Raw genomic sequence first — 14,557 nt, 5'->3', positions numbered from 1 at the left:
GCTATTGTAAATAATGCTGTAATAAACTTAGGGCTGCATGTATCTTTTCAAATTAGTCTTTTTGTTTTTTTTGGGAGGTAAATGCCCAATAGTGGAATTATTAGAAAATAATGGTTCAATTTATTTCTTAAAACCTTTTAAGGAGATACCTTCTATTTCAGCACACAGTTATTTCAGACACAAAGAAAGGTGTTTTCAGAACCAGGAGCAAATTGGTCTTCAGTTTATTCCCCATTTTATTTTATTTATTTTTTCTAATGTTTTTTATTTATTTTTGAAAGAGAGATAGAGATAGCATGAGCAGGGGAGGGTCAGAGGGAGAGGGAGACACACAATTTGAAGACAGGCTCCAGGCTCTGAGCTAGCTGTCAGCACAGAGCCTGATGTGGGGCTTGAACCCATGAACTGTGAGATCATGACCTGAGCTGAAGTTGGATGCTTAACCGACTGAGCCACCCAGGTGCCCCTTATTTTTTAATGTTTATTTATTTTGAGAGAGTGACAGCGTGAGCAAAGGAGGGACAGAGAGAGACCCATACAGAACCCGAAGTAGGCTCCAGGCTGTGAGCTGTCAGCACAGAACCCAATTTGGGGCTCAAACCCATAAACCATATTATGACCTCAGCTGAAATTAGACACTCAACCAACTGAGCCACCCAGACACCCCAGTTCCCCAGTTTAGTTTGTGGCATCCTGGACTTTTGGCACTGTCCTCACTTGTCCCTTAATCCTCATGTGTCTGCCCCAAATCTTCACAAATTTGGAGTAAGAACACTAGAAGAAAGAGCTTTAGAAGTGGTTGTGTTGTCTAAGGGTTTGAAGAGGTTTAGAATAAGAATAGAGCAGGTTAACATGAGAAAAATACAGGATGAGACATGGTTTGAGAAAATTGGAGGGGGAGTCTTAGTATAGAAGCATCATAACTAGACCTCAGTGGCTTCCTCTATTTGCAGAAAGTAGTAAGTTCAAAATCTGTGTGGTCTGATGAGATCACCTAGGCAGAGTGTGACTGAACTTATCTCTTCTAGAACAGGAATAGGCTACCAACATAACTTTTACTGGCATTGAGTATTTAGTCAGCATTCTCCCTCCATTATCATTTTCTTCTTTTTTGATTATACCTTAAACTTGCAGGTTTAAGGTTTAAAGAGAATGACAGATTCATATTTTTTACTGCTTGCTGTGAGACTAGATATTAGGTGATGCCTGTACTACGCTTGAAAGATATTTCACATTCTTCCTGCTTTCTAGGAGCTTTCAGTCTACTTTAAGAAAATTTAAGCCCTGTTCTAGAGATATGTTGGCTAATATTCATAATGACAATGCTATTTGAAGTAATTTTTAGGAATATACAAGGTGTAATTTAATACATGAATTTAAATAATCATAGTATTATAACAGAGATGCAAATAATGGGTCCCTGACTGACTTTCCTCTTTTTTTTTAGAGTTCATTTATGTTAGAAATACACAGTTTTCTTGGATGGTTTTACTGCTTAGGACTGTGCTTAACAACCAAAGCTTCTCTCAAATGTGTCCTTAGGATTGGTTGGGGTTTTTTTTCTCTCTTTTCTCTCTCTCTTGTCTGCAGTCTACCTCTTCTCAATAATGTGTACCTGAGAGAAATAACCAGATATTGAAGGTACACACTACTTACAAACAGTGTGAATCAATTGCAGAATAAAAACTAGAGGGACGCCTAGGTGGCTCAGTCGGTTGAGTGTCTGACTCTTGACTTGGGCTCGGGTCATGATTTCACTGTTCATGGGTTTGTTGGGTACTGAACTGACAGTGCGAAGCCTGCTTCGAATTCTCTCTCTCTCTGCCCCTCCCCTGCTTGTGCACCCATGTGCGCGCGCGCTCTCTCTCTCTCTCTCTCTCAAAATAAATAAATAAACTTTAAAAAAGCACTAGATGCAAATTAAATGTATAGATTTTCTTGTTTTCCATTGATTTTCCAGTATATTCTTCTATACAATAGAGTCAAAGTCACTGCTGTGAAAGGAGTACTTTAGTATATTATTAAAATGTAAGAGCTTAATATTTTTTCTTGTGTTCCTTGTTAACTAAGATCAAATCCATTTCTTAGTTTCATTTTCCGTAACTCCAGTTTAACAGTTTTGTATTAAGCTCTTTTTTTTTCTTCTCCTGTGAGCATATAGCCCAGGGATCAAATGCTACTATTTTAATGGGCTTCCACTTGATATAAAGCAGTCTCTACCTTGCTGCTTCCCACATCAATCCTCCATAGTTTATTTAAAAGTCCACAAACTTCCTCATTACCCTCTGGAGTGCTAGAATCAAGAGGCTTTTGTTTTCCAATTTGGCTTCTTTGGAGCCACTCACCTCTTAACTTTATTGCCCAACATCAGCATTATCATTAGCATCTCAGAAACAAAAGCCAACAAAAATGATTTTGCTTTGGGGTTACTTTCAGGAGGAGTCGGTTTTTCTTAGAGCAGTGGTTTCTTTTAAGACTTTAAGAGGAGCAAAACGTTATTTCTTTCGATTCTTTCGTTAAATTGAACATTCTGCTGTACCCTATCCTGCCTGCTGGTGGAGACCAATTATGAAAAGTTGTGGGATCAGACCAAGTAGGGACTTTTTAACCTGTGTTCTTCCATTAACCCCTGCCCCCATTTCTCTTGATTGCTTTATTCAAGTCTTAGAGGTAATTCCTCCCTGCTCATGATATATATATATCAGATATATATCAGATCTATGATATGTATATATGGAGAGGGCCCAGTGGTTGACTCAGGGTTGTCTCTGTATGTGAGACAGAATCTCTTGTACAGTCTTGAAAAGGAAAATAAGAAATGTCAAAAAATACTTATACAAGGTGGAATATAATTATATAAGAGAGTTTTATGTGAATTATTTTCTGAGGGGTTTCAAAAGAGATTATAATCTGTTAGGGTGAGATTTTCCTGTGAATCACCTCCCTTGCCTGGCTAATATAGGCAGTCATTTATCTAGTTACATTGTAACCAGGGTTTAAGATTTGTTAACTCCGCCCCAGTACTCCAGTTTATTTGATTAGTCCCACAACAATTGTATAACCATCACTGAATGACTTGATTAGAGAGCTTGACATTGATATTTGTACATTCTTTCTTTGCAATTAGCACTGATTAGTAGGAAGCCTGTTTCATACTTGGAATGACATCTCCACCCCCACCTACCACTGGGAGACCTGTTAGAATACTAATAGTTAGCAAAAGAATAGCAGTAGTATTTTTTTTTAATTTGGATATTCTTCCTGCTGTGAAAGGAGTACTTTAGTATATTATTAAAATGTAAGAGCTTAATTAGTTTTGGGCAGTGCCTGAATATGTTTAATTTTACTAATAAATCTTAACTAAATCTTTTTATAAGTCAACTCATTTTCTTGCAAATTATAGAAATACAACAAACCTTCATATTTGGCAGGATTCTACTGATGAGTTTTTTTTTAAAATCAGTATGCTTATTAAAACAACTCCTTTCAATAAAGCTGTTTTATAACTGGGAGTAATACATAGAAGGGTGTGTGTTGGTACTCTGGGGCCTTTGTGCCCTGCCTGCAAATGTAAGTTCTGGGCTGACTGATCACATGCTTGGGGGCAGGACTCTGCCTGCTGTTTATTCTTGGTGACATAACTTGGCCTCTTCCTTGAGAGAGGGGTGGAGATCTTTCACTGTCTTTTTTGCCTTTGGTTTTGGGAACCTTTGAGATCCCAAGGATTTTAAAATTGATTCTTGCATTCAACTAGTCAGTTCACACAATAAGTTTCTTTAAGAGTGTGTCTTGTTTAAGGAGGAGTTTTGCAGGTTTTGGAATTCTGAATTAAGGATTCAAACAGTAACATTGTTTTGGTTATTCTCTAAAGTACTACGAATGTGTCTTCTAGTGCTCCTTTTGACTGTACTGCAAAGGAATGTTTTTTAGGGCTGGGCCTCTGTTTGGAAGCAGCTGCTATCCTGCAAACCTTATTGTTACACTGCTGACCTTTGTCATCAGGAATGCCCCTAGAGAAAACAGTCTCCTAATTGTTTTTCTTAAGCCTCTATGAAGTTTGCGATTTGTACTTTCAAGTTACTTTTGGTTACTTTCTTAAGTTTACCTTGTTTATATTTAATTGGAGGCTCCATCTTTTTAGCTTTATCATGAATTGTCAGCTCTGAGCTCCTGGTAGGTGGTAAAAAGAATTGCCCTTCCCCTGTTATCCTGTTCTGCAGGAAGCCTTTGTGGTTTAGATTCATAGTTTCCCATTGTTGCTAAGCTGCAGTTGTCTCCTCCCTCTCATACCCTTCCCACCCTGCACCTCTAGCTCTTCCCTTGGCCCTCCTCATTCCTCCATCCCTTGCCCCATAGATGCCCTTGGAATTGCTGGAGGTTGAGCGTGCTGTCTGGTAGGTATTGTGCTTGTGGCAAAACTGAATGGATGGAGGGATATAGTCTTTGTCTCTGGTCAGTCTTTGTGAAGTGTTGCTTTGAATAGCAAAGGTTTAAACTTTGAAATTGAGGGTGTTCGACTGTCTTTACTTTCAGGAGGGCTTCAGTTTTTTTGCTCTTCTCTCCTCTGTGTTTCAATTATTAAGCTTTGGAAATTTGATGTTTATTACTGGTTTAAAAAACATTCTCATAGATTTTCTTGAGCTCATTAAGATTGAAGCAGGTGTTACAGGTTTAGTATTTTAAATTTCCTTCAAATAGAAGGTTATTTGTGATTTAAAAAATATTTTTAGTATTAACATATTGATAAAAGTAATAATGAAAGAAAAGATCTATTTTGTGGATAAGCTGGAAAGAGTATTTACTTCCAGAAGCAGAGTAATTCTTTTTTCCTCTCAGCAGAATGTTTTTGGCAAAATTCACTAAGATTATAGTAATAGGTTGTTAATTCTGGGAAATGGTTTGCTGAGTACTTCAGGATAACAGATCTTCTGGGAATTATTTTTTTGGAAAGATAGATTTGTTTATTAGCTCCTGCTCCCTTGAGGTATGAGATATATAATCCTTTTGAAAGTAAAATATTTAATATTTGGTGTTCAGATGGAGTCAAATATCACTTTCATAATGAGCTTTTTATTTCTTTGGGTTGTGTCGATCCTCAGCTAAGAAGTTGTACATGTGTACCCCTTCAGTTCTCAGAAAATATTGCTAATTAAAATAATTTTTATGGTAAACAGTGTGAGGGAAAACTTGTTCGTGGGATGTTATTGCTGTTCAGTTGAGTCACTTATCCAAGAGATAGTTGCACTTGTATAGTAATGATTTCCTGAGTTTTTACAATGTGGCAGGTGCTAGTTTCCATGCTAAGTACTTTGCATTTACTTCTAATTACCAGTACAATCTTGCCAGACAGGTAGTAATATCCCTCTGGGCAGCAGTCATGCATGGGTGGAAGGAACATGGGTTTTTCTTTTCTGCAAAAGAATAATCCCTATTTGACAGATTAGTTTTGGGAATTAAAGGGCATATCATATATCTGGTGCCTAGCTCAGAGTTGGTGTTCATTAAGTGGTGACTGCTATTCTAATTTCAAAGCTAAATAACTTGTTGAAAGTCCCTCTGTTGTGTTAGACCTAGGATTTTAACTGGCTGAAAACCTGGAGTCTGGTAGCGTGATTTTGAGTGTTATGAAGGCTTTTGGAGTAGATTTCAGTGGATCTTTGCCCATTCCTCCACCTCGTGCCCCCATAGAGGAGGGTTCTTTTTTTTTTTTTTTTTAAGTTTATTTATTTATTTTTGAGAGAAAGAGAGTGACAAAAAAATCCCAGTGGGCTTTGCACTATCAGCACAGAGCCTGATGTGGGGCTTTAACTCACGAACTATGAGATCATGACCTGAGCCAAAATCCCATTCAGGTGCTTAACCAACTGAGCTGTCCAGGCACCCTTGAGAAGGAGTTCTTTATAGATGGCTGTCTTTTCTTGCTATCCTCTGTCACCTTCCCAGTCATGTGCTTGGTCTCTGACACTGGAGTTGCTTGTGCCATTCAGTACCAGTGTTCTCCCAGCAGAAATGAGTCAAGCCAGTGCAGTCAGTGGCTTGCTTTCCTTCCTATTTTCCTCTTGTTTATAGAGCCACCATGCTTTTATTATTGTTTGTGCTGAAAGAATTGGGGTAGTGGTGTGTTTATAATGATTCATTACAGAGCATTATTGAAATCCAGGATTTAACTTAAGAAGCCTTAGGGGTTTAAAAAATTAGGGGGAAAAATCTCTAGTTCTAAGATGAGTTGTCGAGCCAGAGGATAATATAGGGCAACTTCATGCAACTCATGGTTATCATTTTGCCATGTTGGGGCCTAATATAATTGCTATGGATTCTCTTTCCTTTAACCCCTGCTGTTAACTAATTTGGTGCTATTAGCAGTGTGTTTGAGAAGGAATATTGTGTTAGTCCTTGTGGCCATAAAGTAGAGTATCTTTCTTTCATAGACCTGGGAGGGAGGGAATATGTCCCAATTGGTCAGGAGCCGTATTTAGACAATGCTTTGGAAAGTGAGTTAATATAAATGACTACTCCTTTCTGATAGGGTGTGACTTCATTAATCCCCATTACTATAAATTGCCAGTAGAATGGCTTCTTCAAACAGGTTTGCTGAATGGAAAGGATTACTTGTATTAGGTAGGACTGGGAAGATGGAGTGGGAAAGGAAGTAATATTCCTTATTGAACAAAAACCTGGGTGTATACACAGAGCAAATCTTTTTTGTGTTCTAAAGGGATTAGTGATAAATGAGGTTGGAAACATGCATGGGTTAAGATTATAGAAGGCTACTTAAGGCCAAGGAGTTTTGACTGTATTTTGTCACTGAAGTTTTCTAGGCTAAATAGTGATTGATCAGAGTTTGTTTTTGGCAATGTTTTATAGACAGGATTAGAAAGGGAAAATGGTTTGGAAGTTATTATAGTAGTCTAAGTGAATTGTATATTGAGAATGCATTATTTTCAGAAAACATTTGCCTTAATTTTGATATGGCTTTGGGTTTATGCTAACAATTATAGTTTAATTCATAAAATTTTTACATTGTTTATGTGTGTGTGTGTTGGTACATGTAATAGAAAAAGGGAGAGAGAAGGGGAGAGGCATAGGAGATGGCCACTCATCGTGATCACTCTTTTTTTTTTTTTTTTTAAAGTAAACTCTGCCCAGTGTGAGACTCGAACTCATGACTCTGAGATCAAGAGTTGTAATGCTCTAGGGGTACCTGGGTGGCTCAGTTGGCTAAGCATCCGACTTGTGCTTGGGTCATGGTCTCATGGTTCATGAGTTTGAGCCCTACATTGGGCTCTGTGCTGACAGCTCAGAGCCTGGAGCCTGCTTCAGATTCTGTCTCCCTCTATATCTCTGCCCCTCCTCTGCTCATACTCAATCTCTCTAAAATAAATAAAACATTAAAAAGAATTTTTTAAAAAAGAGTTGGTATGCTCTACCAATTGAATCAGCCAGGTGCCCACCATCACCCATCATCATAATCAGAGCTCCTATTTTGTACCTGGCCCTAAATATTTTGCATATATAATTTTGTTGAATACAATCAATAGATCATATATATTATAGGTAGTAAATGATCTGAAAGTGATAGAGCAGGATTGGAATGTAGATTCATCTTATTTTTTATCATCATCATCAAAGCATTTATGTCTCACTTATACTTATACCAGATACTGGGCTAATTAAATGTGTACATTATTGCATTTAATTCCCACAACAACCCCATGATTTAGATGTTATTTATTAATCCCATTTTACTAATGAGGTGCCTGAGACTTCAATAACTGATTCAATAACTTGGTTAAGATGATACAGTTGTTAGTTGTTAGGTGGTGGAGTCCAGATCTGTTCTACTTTGCTAACTCTGAACCCTAAGTTGTATAATTCACATAGTGTTCTCTGGAAATGGTACCCCTTGGATCTCCACTGTGAGCATGGTGTTTCCTGAGGTTATGTAAGGTAGTTGGCTCTGCAGAGTCTGCACTTTTAACCACTATGTTCTTTCTACTATCATGCTGCTTCCCTCAGAAGTCAGTAAATTATCTTTACAATTCTGAATCCTTATAAGGTTGGGCTAAGTAGCCTGCAACTGTCATTTCTGAGTTTGTCAGTTATAACAAAGTGAAACATGTTTTCTTGTCTTTGTATTATCTTTCTAATTGGTTTTGGAAAATTTGTTTACATGACAGTTTTCTAAGTTCTTATAAAAGGAAAAATAAACCTTTCTATTTTTTATCATCATACAGTTCTTGTTGTTGTACATGATGTAATAATTTGAAGCTGCCAAAGTCCAACCCTCAGGAAATTGTTTGAGTTGAGTAACTGTATTCACTGGGGAGTTTGAGATAACTAGCCCATAAATCAACAAATAGCTTAGCCTTTTTTAATGGTTGTAAATGCTTATCTCTTTATTTTCAAGCTTGAATCAAAAGCAAATATTGATTCAATCGATAGTCTCCATTAGAAAAAATCTGCAGTATCATAAGCTAGATATGGGCATTTGGGGGGGCTCTTTTATTTAAGGAAAGTCAGAATTTATCAGGGTGTTGGAATTGGTTGTTCTAGGTACTTATCCCTTCAAACAAAAAGTTTTCCCTTTCAATTAAACGTTCAGTGACTTAGTGCCTGTATGTTCAACCTCTGTATGGGATAAAAAGATGTCTTTAAGGAATATATGCTATAGTCCATGCACACAAATAACTGTAACATGAGGGAAGGAATGTTCCATATGTGCTGCGAGCCCAGAAGAGGATGAAATAGGTGAAAATGGAAAGGTGGAAGAGGGAAAGAATCTGGGAACACTTTTTATTTATTTATTTTTATTTTTGAAGAAATTACAGTTTTTTTGATATTTATTTTTTGGGTGACTCAATCGGTTAATATCCGACTATAGCCCAGGTCATGATCTCACAGTTGGTGAGTTCAAGCCTGGCATCAGTCTCTGTGCTGACAGCTCATGCCTGGATCCTAATTCAGATTCTGTGTCTCCCTCTCTCTCTTTGCCTCTCCCCTGCTTGTGTCCTGTTGCTCTCAAAAATAAGCAAACATTAAAAAAAAAAAAGCCCTGTCATTAAAAAAAAGTTTTAATGTTTATCTTTGAGAGAGAGAGAGAATGTGTGTGTGAATGGGGGGGGGTAGAGAGAGAGAGGGAGACAAAGAATCTGAAACAGGTTCTAGGTTCTAAGCTGTCAGCACAGAGCCCGGTGTGAGGCTCAAACTCACAAACAGCGAGATCATGATCTGAGCTGAAGTCGAAGGCTTAACTGACTGAGTCACCCAGGCACCCCAAGCACTCTAATTTTTATTTTGTCAGCTGTGGATCCTCAGTGGCATTATTACAGTGGGCTCAAGAATGCAAAACCCAAATGTACGTCAACAGTATAACTGACCTGTTTAGTGCTAATAAACTTAATACGATGAGTAACATACTAGATATGTTGCTTTGATTAGTAAAATGCAAATTTATTGGTATTACTGAATTTATTATTATTTAAATGTTTATTTTGAGAGAGCGCGTGAATATGCATGTGTGCATGAACTTGGGAAGGGGGGGAGGGATGGAGGGAGAGAGAGAGAGAGAGAAAGAGAGAGAGAGAGAGAGGGAGAATCCCAAGCAGTCTCCACACCAGCGAGGAGCCCATTGTGGAGACTGATCTCACGACCGGGAGATCATGACCTGAGCCAATATCAAGAATTGGATGTTTACCTGACTGAGCCACCCAGGTGCCCCAGTATTACTGAATTTAAAGTAGCTTTTGAATTATGTATTTTCTTAAGTAATATATACTACAGAGGCCCATTTTCTGTAATAGGATTCACATTCTGTGGGCCCTGAAGCTCAAATAATTCAGTTCTGCTTTATTTTTTGTACATTTCTTTTTGAATTGTAATGTTTTAATAAATATTAAAATAAAATATTTTTGTTTTATTAACAAATCAACAATTAACAAAATATTTTAATTTTGGTAAGGTCTATATTATTTTTTTGTTTTTAAAAAATTAATTAATTAATATACATCCAAGTTAGTTAGCATATAGTGCAACAATGATTTCAGGAGTAGATTCCTTAATGCCCCTTACCCATTTGGCCCATCCCCCCTCACAGCCCTTTCAGCAACCCTTTTGTTTGTTCTCTATATTTAAGAGTCTCTTATGTTTTGTCCCCTCCCTGTTTTTATATTATTTTTGCTTCCCTTCCCTTATGTTCTTCTGTTCTTCTGTTTTGTATCTTAAAGTCCTCATATGAGTGAAGTCATATATCTGTCTTTCTCTGACTGACTAATTTCGCTTAGCATAATACCCTTTAGTTCCATCCATGTAGTTGCAAATAGCAAGATTTCATTCTTTTTGATTGCCAAGTAATACTCCATTGTATATATATACCACATCTTCTTTATACATTCGTCTGTCAATGGACATTTGAGCTCTTTCCATACTTTGGCTATTGTCTATAGAACTGCTATAAACGTTGGGGTGCATGTGCCCCTTCGAAACAGCACACCTGTGTCCCTTGGATAAACACCTAGTAGTGCAATTGCTGGGTCATAAGGAAATTCTAGTTTTAACTTTTTGAGGAACCTCCATACTGTTTTCCAGAATGGCTGCACCAGTTTGCATCCCCACCAGCCATGCAAAAGAGATCCTCTTTCTCCGCATCCTCGCCAACATCAGTTGTTGCCTGGGTTGTAATGTTTGCCCTTCTGACAGGTGTGAGGTGGTGTCTCGTTGTTTTGATTTGTATTTCCCTGACGATGAGTGATGTTGAGCATTTTTGCATGTGTTGGTTGGCCATCTGGATGTCTTCTCTGGAGAAGTGTCTATTCATGTTCACTGCATCTTCACTGGATTATTTGTCTTTGGCTGTTGAGTTTGATAAGTTCTTTATAGATTTTGGATACTAACCCTTTATCTCTGATATGTCATTTGCAAGTGCCTTCTTCCATTCCATTGGTTGCCTTTTAGTTTTGCTGATTGTTTCCTTAGCGTTGCAGTAGCTTTTTATTTTGATGAGGTCCTAATAGTTCATTTTTGCTTTTGTTTCCTTTGCCTCTGGAGATGTGTTGAGTAAGAAGTTGCTGCAGCCGAGGTCAAAGTTTTTTGTCTGCTTTTTCCTCTAGGCTTTTGATGGTTTCCTTTCTTATGTTTAAGTCTTTCATCCATTTTGAGTTTATTTTTGTGGATGGTGTAAGACAGTGGTCCAGGTTCATTTTTCTGCATGTTGCTGTCCAGTTTTCCTAGCACCATTTGCTGAAGAGACTGTCTTTATTCCATTGGATATTCTTTCCAGCTTTGTCAAAGATTAGTTGGCCATACGTTTGTGGGTCCATTTCTGGGTTCTCTGTTCTGTTCCATTGATCTGAGTGTCTGTTTTTGTGCCAGTACCATACTGTCTTGATGATTACAACTTTGTAATACATCTTGATGTCTGGGATTGTGATGCCTCCAGCTTTGGTTTTCTTTTTCAAGATTGCTTTGGCTATTCAGGGTCTTTTCAGGTTCCATACAAATTTTAGGATTGTTTCTTCTAGTTCTGTGAAGAATGCTGGTGTTATTTTGATAGGGATTGCTAATTTTTTAAAAATGTTTATTTAGTTTTGAGAGAGAGACAGAGTGTGAGCAGGGAAGGGGTAGAGAGAGAGGGAGTCACAGAACCCGAAGCAGGCTCCAGGCTCTGAACTGTCAGCACAGAGCTGACACTGGGCTCAAACTCCCAAACTGTGAGATCATGACCCAAGTGGAAGCCGGAGGTTCAACTGAGCCACCCAGGTGCCTCTCAGGGGGTCCTGTTTAAGGAAAACATTTTTTTTAAAGCTTTGTTTATTTTCCTTAGTAATCTCTGCATCCATCATGGGGCTTGAACCCATGACCCCAAGATCAAGACTCTTGATGTCAGGTCAGATCATGATCCCAGGGTCCTATTATCGTGTAGGGCTCAGAGCTGAGTGTGGAGCCTGCTTGGGATGCTCTCTGTCTTTTTCTTCATCCCTCTTACTGTCTCCCCCACTGTTCTCTCTCTCTCTCTCTCTCTCTCTCTCTCTCTCTCAAACAAATGAAAGAGGTGCCTGGGTGGCTCAGTCAGTTAGGCAGTTGATTTCAGTTGATTCTTGATTACAGCTCCAGTCATGATCTCACTTGATTAAGCCCCAAGTCAGGCTCTGTACTGACAGCAGGGAGCCTACTTGGTATTCTCTCTCTCTCCCTCTCTCTCTGCCCTTGCCACATTTGTGTGCACAGATACTCTTCTCTCAAAATAAATAAACTTTAAAAAGTAAAAAAAAAAAAGTAAAAAAATAAGAGTTTTTTAAAGTAAAAAGTAGATATTGGGCCTTGAGGGGCTGTGCAAGAGAGGGGCCCTGAAGTTTAATCTTTATTAGTGTCTTCATAAATCTACCTCTGAATGTGGGGGTGTGCAAGAAGGTTGGGACCCAGTTTTCTGTCATCTCACACATGGAAAGGTTTTTAGTCTGCCCATAGGAAGCTTGTATGTTCATATTGGAAATAATGTGGGATGTACAAGTTAGTATCTCTAATACACAAGAAAATAACAGGTGATAAGATGGCATGCTTCTTGCCCAATTTTGGCTTCTAGCTTCCTAGAAGTTTATTTGATATTAAACTCAACAAAGCAAAGCAGGGTGTTTTGTTGTAGTGAGTCCCAGGAGGTATGTAGTAATGATGATCAAATAAATATAAAGAAGATTAAAGGTTAAATAAATACAAGTATTTATATTCAAATTTTCTGTTTCTTCAAGATTCAGTCTTGGTAGATTGTGTATTTCTAGGAATTTATCCTTGTTTTCTAGGTTATTTAATTTGTTGGGATATAAGTTTTCACAGTAGTTTTTTTTTTTTTAATTTAAAATGTGCTTGGGTGGCTCAGGTCATGACCTTAGGGTTGGTGAGTTTGAGGTCCCCATTGGGTAAGCTTGAGCCCGCTTCAGGTGAGCATGAGCTCCATGTGGGGTAAAAAACACAAGCCTTGCTTTAGGTGAACACAAGCCCTGCTTCAGGTTAAAAAAAAAAAACAAACCATGAGCCTCACTTCAGGTGAGTCCTGCTTTTCTCTTTCTTTCTCTGCTCCTCCTGGGATTCTCTCCCTCTCTCTCTCCCCCTCCTGGAATTCTGTCTGTCTGTATCTCTCTCTCTGCCCCTCACTCAGTCACTTTCTCCCTTTTTCTTTCTCTTAAAAAACAACTATTTTTTTTTCCTCCAAATTCTTATTTAAATTGCAGTTAGTTAACATGAAGTGTAATATTGGTTTCCCTGGGTAGAATTAGTGATTCATCACTTAGATACAACACCCAGTGCTCTCATCACAAATGCCCTCCTTAATACCCACCACCTGTTTAACCTGTTCCCAGCCACCTCTCCTCCTGAAACCCTCAGTTCTCTATAGTTAAGAGTCTTCACAGTAGTTTCTTATGATTCTTATGATTTCTGTGTTGTTGTAAATGGCTCCTTTTTCATTTCTTTTCTTTCTTTCTTTTTTTTTTTTTGTAGTTTATTTGTTTGAGAGTGTGTGTCCATGCATGCCAATGGGCGAGGGGCAGAGAAGAAGAGAGAAAATTCCAAGTAGGCTCACGCTGTCAGCCTGTCAGCACAGAGCCCCAGGTGGGACTCAATCCCATGAACCCTGAGATCATGACCTGAGCCGAAATCAAGAGTCAGATGCTTAGTGAGCTACCCAAGTGCCCCTCTTGCATTTCTGATTTTATTTGAGTCTTCTCTCTTTGTGTAGCTAAAGATTTTTCAGTTTTGTCTGTCTTTTCAAAAATCCAGCTCTTCATTTTATTTTTTCTCTTTCTGGTATGTGTTAATTAACTTGATTTCGGGGAGTCCTTTCATGGAGAGTCCTTTCACATATATGTATATGTGTATACATATCACATCATCACGTTTTATACTTTATTATATACTATAGTACAATTTTATTTGTCAATTATATCTTAATAAAGCTGGAAAAAAATTTGAACAGACTTATTTAAGGTTGCCCAGAGTCTATTCAGCAGTAGTGTAATACAGGTCACTATAACTTATTCGGAGTTGAGAGCAACACAGTAATTTCTTTTTTTTTTTTTTTTAAATTTATTTCTAGGAGAGAGAGAGAGACAGTGTGAGCAGGGGAGGGTCAGAGAGAGAGGGAGTCACAGACTGAAACAGGCTCCAGGCTCTGAGCTGGCAGTCAGCACAGAGCCCGACGCGGGGCTCGAACCCACGAACCACGAGATCATGACCCAAGCGAAAGTCGGACGCTCAACCGACTAAGCCACCCAGGCGCCCCCACATCTAATTTCTTAGATGTTCTTTCTCCTCTTTCCACTTTTGACTGAATACTTCATAGTTTTAGGACTTGGCTGGAAACTAGTACATGTGGGTAAAGATGATGATACATTTTCTGTAGACTCAGATAGAGATTTACTAAATAGGCAGATCAATTTGGAGAGTATCCCTATCTTAAAAATATTAAATCTCCTGAACTATAAACATAGGCTGTTTTTGTATTTATTTATATAATTTCAATTTCTTTCATGAGAGTTTTGTATACTTCAGCGCATATATTTGCATTTAT

The 14,557-nt window shown here is 38.2% G+C and overlaps 1 protein-coding gene across 10 annotated transcripts in view; it reads left to right on the top strand.

The window, feature by feature from the left end:
* Positions 1-3,997: 3,997 nt before the first annotated feature.
* USP54 (ubiquitin specific peptidase 54) overlaps positions 3,998-14,557 on the top strand; it is a 78,685-nt gene continuing 68,125 nt past the window's right edge. For 4 of the 10 annotated variants that reach the window (XM_039235098.1, XM_039235093.1, XM_039235096.1 and 1 more), the window contains exon 1: positions 4,295-4,394. The gene's annotated coding sequence lies outside the window, so the exon portion shown is untranslated. Of the gene's footprint in view, positions 4,174-4,293; positions 4,395-14,557 lie in introns of those variants that run through there. The other 6 variants (XM_039235097.1, XM_039235095.1, XM_039235090.1 and 3 more) reach the window with 5 other exon arrangements.

Source organism: Hyaena hyaena, unplaced genomic scaffold, assembly GCF_003009895.1.
Source record: "Hyaena hyaena isolate Hyena2069 unplaced genomic scaffold, ASM300989v1 scaffold_97, whole genome shotgun sequence".
NCBI classification, from domain to species: domain Eukaryota; kingdom Metazoa; phylum Chordata; class Mammalia; order Carnivora; family Hyaenidae; genus Hyaena; species Hyaena hyaena.
Note: the sequence above shows the minus strand (reverse complement) of the source record. Positions and strands in the feature narration are given on the sequence as shown.